This window comes from Cervus canadensis, chromosome 7 (assembly GCF_019320065.1).
Source record: "Cervus canadensis isolate Bull #8, Minnesota chromosome 7, ASM1932006v1, whole genome shotgun sequence".
NCBI classification, from domain to species: domain Eukaryota; kingdom Metazoa; phylum Chordata; class Mammalia; order Artiodactyla; family Cervidae; genus Cervus; species Cervus canadensis.
In genome coordinates this window covers 92,773,477-92,781,074 of record NC_057392.1, presented here as the reverse complement: position 1 = coordinate 92,781,074, position 7,598 = coordinate 92,773,477, and positions in this window count along the sequence as shown.

The window sequence follows — 7,598 nt, the reverse complement described above, 5'->3', positions numbered from 1 at the left end:
GCACTTTGTGAAAACTTGTCCCTGGTTTCCCTCTGCGATGCAGAGTCCTTTGGACGCCTTGAAAGTGATGGCAGTTATGCCTTACTGACCAAATACCCAGCCTAATATTCTTGTTGGATAAAAAAGAATAAAATAAATGTTTAAAAATAAGATGATAAGCACAGTGCAGTGCTTACTACATTACTTTTGAGCAGGAAGATACTCAAAGTAAAATCATTTCAAGGCTAAGTGGAGAACCTGTCAGTCTTGAAAGAGAATCAGATTCCATTGCAGTTTCTAATGACTAGAGTTGTTAAGCCACATTTCAAACACATGTGTAAATACTGTAAATTGATGGTTTCACTTATCATCTAAGCTTTGTTTTATGTTTTGAATTTAGCCAAGTAAACAAAATTTTCTAATCTTCCAGATTCTCTGATAAAGAAGGAATACAATTGTCTCTAGTCTGAAGGACTTCACATCTGTGACTCTATCCACTGTCACAGAGATTCCTGATGACTTAATTCTGCATAAGATGAGGAGGATAATAAGTGTATATAACTAAATACGCCAGTGTGTGCATCGTTTGAGAATGACGTTAGGACTTTGCAGGCAGATCACATTTAACAGTCCGTGGGTCGCAAAGCATCGGACACGACTGAGCGACTAAGCCCAGCACAGCCGCAGCACACATAACCTTAGCTTGCACTTGAAAAGGAAGGCTGGATAACCTCTTACTTAAAGTTGATCAAAGGACCAAACATTCGTTTTTTTCAAGTTTCTAGTGTATATACATTTCCTTATCTCATTTCATTAGATAAGACAAAAAAAGAAAGAAAATTTAAGGAGCAATGGGGCTGTATGAGGCTGTGTGAAATCCTATCGAGGACCCTTTCTCAGTTATAAGAAAGTATTTTTACATTTTTCTACCACAGTTTAATTTAATCCAAACTTCTTTCTCCCACCCTGTATCTGGTCTCCATAATTACTGACATAGTTTTCTCACAGGGTTTTTATTTTGGCCTCTGACATTGATCACTTTTTTCCCAAAAAGATAATATCCTATTTCCTACAACTTTTATAACATGTAGAACAATTTTAAACTTTAATATAAGTATGTACGCTCCTCTCTAAATGTGCCTGGAGAATTCCTCGGACAGAGGAGTCTGGTGAGCTACGGTCCATATGGTCACAGAGTCAGGTACGACTGAAATGACTTAGCACGCATGCATACTTCTGTAAGATAGCTAAGGGTAAATTCTTAAGTAACTTCTATCAGTCCTTTTGTAAGTTTCTTCATATTCCTAAGAATTTACTCATTTTTTCTAAGAATGCAAAGAAGAAAATTACAAACTATAGTGTTGAGAAGTGAAAACATAGCAATGCTATAATCATTGCTTCGTGTTAGTGTGACTGTTCAAATAGACTGTGAGGCAAAAACTGTTCAAAATAAAGAAGTCAATCAGGTAAGATGGACTGCAAACCAGTCATTTTTAATAGAAGGCAAAAGGAGAGAAGCTTTTAACTGGCTATAGCTACAGATGTCAACAGAAAAACAAGTGACTTGAAAACAACCCGTGAGAGAGGGATTCCTACTGCTGGCCACTTGTAAACACATGCGCATTTTCCCTTGTTCAGACAAAAGTAGCCACGGAAAGTATGGGCTGGACAGTTGCCATGTTCTGTCAAAAGAGCTTGTGGCCGTAGTTTGCAGCAAATGAAAAGCAGACAGAAAGAAAATCATCTAGCTTCAGATTTTCCTCAGTTTACAGTGAACATCTGGAAAAATTAAGAGAAGTAAAGCAGTTTATCTCATTCAAGCCTTTGATAACTTGCAAAGCTCTCCTAGTAATAACTAACCTGGAATTTAAGGTTTGTATAACGTGTTTTCATGTTACACTACTTCCAAATAAAATGCTTGAGCATAGGCATTCAACTGGAATATTGTATGGAACACTTAAAATTTATTCCATTTATTTATTCAAAAGCATGTTCTCTTCACTCCATTAAAAACATAACAAAACAGCAATAAGTGAAATGACAAGAGAAAATCTCATAATAAAAACTGACATTTGGTATTTAATAGAAAGATGTTAGATACAGTTGTCCTAAACAGATTGACATGAGACCAACTGTATTTTAAGAGGATAAGCTTAAACCCAAGAACCTTAAATTTAGACATGTTCAGCCTCATGAAAATTCCCAGCTCTTTCATTGTCCCTGTATACATCAGATATTCCCCAGCAATTAGACAAAAGGACATAGGAAGTGAAATATTCACTTAATGATAGCTGTTTTACACATAAGATAATTAAGCATTAATTATGCCTTTCAGTATTCAAAGTGGTCTCTCCACTTGTTATGAAGATATAGAGAACTCAAGAGCTGAGCTCAAAAAATGCATTTAATGTAGCTCATTGGAACTGTGATCCAAGAGGCCAAGAGTTCTTCAGAGACCATTTTGTACCCCACCACACGGTCCTCTGCAAAGTTATAATGAAGGAAACATCGAGACTCCCCCAGTTGATGGCTTCTGTGATTTCTTGGTCTTCAGCTTCCGCAGTGCCCACGGTGCAGACCAGCTGAGAGAAGGCTGATTAACTTCAGTTCTGAAGTAGACACACAGCTGGCCAGACCAATAGCAGTTGTTCTGAAATCAATTCTGAGCTAGAGAAGATTTCAGTGCAAATCAGATAATATGGCTAATTTTTCAGAGAGGGGTGCTGCACAGTGGAGAAAGCTTAAAGGTCATCTGAGCTAACTGAACTTCCAAGTTACTTTTTCTACTTAACACTTGTTTTTGAAATTACAGTTTATGTTTCATAATTCTCATAGTGTGTGCATGCGTGCATGCATGCTGTCTCTTCAGTCCTGTCTGACTCTTTGTGACCCCGTGGACTGTAGCCCACCAGGCTCCTCTGTCCACGGGATTCTCCAGGCAAGAATTCTGGAGCGGGTTGCCATGCTCTCCTCCAGGGGATCTTCCCAACTCAGGGATATTGAACCCACATCTCTTGTCTCTTGCATTGGCAGGTGGTTCTTTACCACTAGTGCTATGTGGAAAGCCCTCATAGTATACAAAGAAGTTGAATAACCTTTATTCACTCATTGTTCTAACAAACACTTATTGTGTGCCTTTTATATAGGAAGCACTGTTTTAGGCATAGAGGTACTGCAGTGACACAAACAATAAGCTCTGTTCTTATGTAGCTTCCCTTCTAGTGGAAGAAGCAAAGCAATAAACAATTCACATTTCAGATAGAGGTGAATTATATTAATATAATAATGGAATAGAGAGTACTCAGGGGTTGGAGGATAACATAGTTAAGATATGGTTGTCAGGCAAGGCTTCTGAGAGAAGATAAAATTTGAACTAAGTTCTGACCAAGGGAAAGAGGCCAGTCATGCAAGGACGTGAGACAAGAATATTTCATACAGAGAGAATGGCAGGTGCAAATGCCTGGATGCAGTTGCAGGAATAAGATAAAAGTTCTGCAAGAGGAGAGAGAAAGCCATTGTTTCTCGAGCATAGGAAGATTGAAGGATGTAATTTGAAATAAACTTAAAGATATGGGCAAATTATGTAGGACCTTAAGACTATATTATAAGAAAATGGAAACCTTGGAAGTATTTCAAGCAGGGAATCTATAGGATTTCCTAGAACCTACTCTAATGCACAAGAAGCTCATCTCAATGCTCTGTGATTACCTAGATGGGAGGGACAGCAAGTCAGGGAGGGGGGTACAAGAGGGAGGGACAATCCACGAGCCTACTGGATTACAGGCCACAGGGTCACAAAGAGTCAGACCCTGAAGAGCCTCAGGGCACGGCTTGGCATGGAGCATGCAGCTGATTCACTTCACTGGACAGGCAGCAGAAACCGACATAGCATTGTAAAGCAACTGTGCTACAATAAGAAATAAAAATAAGAAAGAGAAGGAAGTAGACGGGGCAAGCCAGAATAGAACCGAGGGGACAAGGCTGGAGTGTTGCAGTAGCTCAGGTGAGAGGAGATGTTAGCTTGTCAAAAGTGAGCATGGAGGTAAAATAGGGGGGCAGATTAGTATTACATATTTTGAAGGTATAATCCCAAGGCCATATTTGTTTATCAAGTGGGATGATGGGAGGCAAAAGACAAGTTAAGATTATATCAAACTCAGATTCCCAAGCCAAGTAATTGAATGACTTACTCATATGGAAAAGACCAAAGTACTAAGACCGAGGACAGACAGGACTAAGACTGGGAATACCATCCTGTTTGTATGTGTTCGATTTGATTTTTTTCCTCTGTGGAGTGAGTATCAAGTGGGTAGATATAAGAATCTTAGAGTTCAGCGGAAACATCAAAGTCTGGAGTAATAACATTTCATTGGCACAGAGATGTTATTTAAAATTGTTGAACAAAGTGAGATTACCTAGATTAGAGACACAGAAAACAGAATAAGGACTAGAGCTGAAGTTTAAAGATATGGACATTCAGAAGTTGAAAAGAATGTAGGTCAGCAAAAGAGAGAGACGAGAACAAGTTTGCAAAATGAAAATCAGGACATTTTAATACTAACAAATGATGTACTATTTCAAAATTGATGCAGACTCTTACTTCTCAATATATCCATTGCTTCCAACTTTTTCCAAACTGCCTCTATCTTGACTGAATTGCTAGAATAGCTTCCTGCTTCCACCCTTTTTTCTCAAGAAGCCAGGTGATCCTGTTAATACATCAGACAGATGATGCTCAAAATTTTGCATTGGACTTCCATCTCATCTGAGGTTAAATTCACCTCTTTCCATGTTCTCGAGGCCTTCAACAGTTTGCACCAGTATTGTTCTTCTCCCCTCTCCTTCCCAGACCCATTCTCTTTGTACCACACTAGCCTCATCACCATCCCTCAGGCACAGCTGGCCCATTCCCACTTCAGTTCTTTTCACGGGTCACCATTCTGCCCAGAAAACTCTTCCCCCGTAAATCATCATGTTTTCTCACTTCCTTCAGGTTCTTTGGCTGTGTTCATTCTTGTAGAATGATCTTCCTGAACATCCTGTTTAAAATGACACCCACCCCAACTCTCCTTAATTTACTTCCCTGCTTCTCTTTTCCATAGCATGAAACAGTATCTGAGGCACTATAACTTTTATTCCTTTTTTTTCCTTTTTTTCACTCCCTCCTGTCTCCCTCCCCATCCCACCCCTCTCGGTTGATACAGAGCCCCTGTTTGAGTTTCCTGAGCCAGACAGCAAATTCCCGTCGGCTCTCTATTTTACATATGGGAATGTAAGCTTCCATGTTACTCTTCCCATACATCTCACCCTCTCCTCCCCTCTCCCCATGGCCGTGAGTCTATTCTCTATGTCTGTTTCTCCACTGTTGCCCTGTGAATAAATTCTTCAGTATCATTTTTCTAGATTCCATATATATGTGTTAGAATGTGATATTTATCTTTCTCTTTCTGACTCACTTCACTCTGTATAATAGGTTCTAGGTTCATCCACCTCAGTAGAACTGACTCAAATGCATTCCTTTTTATGACTGAGTAATATTCCTTTGTGTATATGTACCACAACTTCTTTATCCATTCATCTGTCGATGGACATCTAGGTTGCTTCCATGTTCTAGCTATTGTAAATGCTGCTGCAGTGAACAATGGGATACATGTGTCTCTATCAATTTTGGTTTCCTCAGGGTATGTGCCTAAGAGTGGGATTGCTGGGTCATACGGTGGTTTTATTTTTAGTTTTTTAAGGAATCTCCATACTGTCTTCCATAGTGGCCATATCAATTTACATTCCCACCAAAGGTGCAAGAGTGTTCCCTTTTCTCCACACCCTTTCCAGCATTTATTGTTTGTAGACTATTTGATGAGGGCCATTCTCACCGGTGTGAGGTGATACCTCATTGTAGTTTTGATTTGCATTTCTCTAGTTTTATTCATTTTATTTATAATATTGTTGCCTGTGCTTCCTATGAGGACAGGACTTTTTTTGGGGCCTGAAACAATTTCTGGCATATTGGCAGTGAATAATTTTAATTAAGTAGAGCCTAGCAGAAGAAAGTATTATAGGAAGGAAGAATTCAACTCTATTGACTACTGCTGAGAGATCAGTTAAGATGCTACCATTTTATTTGGTAAGATAGTTGCCACTGATGACCTTGATGGAAGTCCTTTCAGAGAGAGGTGGATATAGAAGCCTGCTGAAGCCAGTTGAAGTTTGCTGAAGAGAAACAGGAAGGGAAGAAAAGGATAATCTGAATTTACACAAATTTTTAAAGTAGTTTTGCTTTTGGTTTCACCAGAGAATAAAGTAGTGGCTAAAGAGGTATAGAATAAAATTTATGTTTTCAAGTAGGAAGATCCAAGAAGGAAGAGCAGTTGATGATACAGAAGAACAAAATAGCAGATGAAAAATCCTTGAGTAGGCAAACAGGATGATTTACTTTATTGTAGAGTAGAAACTACACATTGACAAGCAACTATGTGCCAAAGAACAATTTGAGGAGAGCATGTGTATATCTTCCATTGTAACTAGAGAGAAAGAAAGCGTAAAAGTGTTAGTTGCTAAGTGGTGTTTGACTCTTTGCAACTCCATGGACTGTGACCTGCCAGACTCCTTTGTTCATGGAATTCTCCAGGCAACAACCTGTAGTGGGTTGCTGTGCCCACCCGACCCAGGGGATCTTCCCAACCCAGGGTTCAAACCCGGGTCTCCAGCATTGCAGGCAGATTCTTTACTGTCTGAGCCACCAGGGAAACCATCTCTGCAATTACTATTAAGGTCTTTCATGTGAAGTTACCATAAATGTGTGTCAGTTCAGGTCAGTAACTCAGTTGTGTCCGACTCTTTGCGACCCCATGAACCGCAGGCATCACCAGTCTCCCTGTCCGTCACCAACTACCCTGAGTCCACCCAATTCATGTCCGTTGAGTCAGGTTGATGCCATTCCAACTATTCATCCGTCTGTCGTCCTTCTCCTCATGCCTCCATCTTTTCCAGCATCAGATCTTCCAATGAGTCACCGCCCTTCGCATAGTGGCCAAAGTATTGCAGTTTCAGTCTCGCATCAGTCCGTTCCATGTGAAACCCAGGACTGATCTCCTTTAGGAGAAGACGTGATCCCTGCAGTCCAAGGGACTCTCAAGAACCTTCTCCGACACTACAGTCAAAGCATCAATTGTTTCAGCACTCTAGCTTTCTTTAGGTCAACTCGTCACATCCATACAGACAATGGAAAAACCATAGCCTTGACTAGACGGACCTTTGTTGGCAAAGTTAATGTCTCTGCTTTTTAATATGCTGTCTAGGTTGGTCATAACTTTCCTTCCAAGGAGTAAGCGTCTTTTAATTTCATGGCTGCAATCACCATCTGCAGTGATTTTGGAGCCCAGAAAAATAAAGTCAGTCACTGTTTCCACTGTTTCCCCATCTATTTGCCATGAAGTGATGGGACTGGATGCCATGATCTTAGTTTTCTGAATGTTGAGCTTAAGCCAACTTTTTCACTCTCCTCTTTCACTTTCATCAAGAGGCTTTTTAGTTCCTCTTCACTTTCTGCCATAAGGGTGGTGTCATCTGCATATCTGAGGTGATTGATATTTCTCCCAGCAATCTTGATTCCAGCTTGT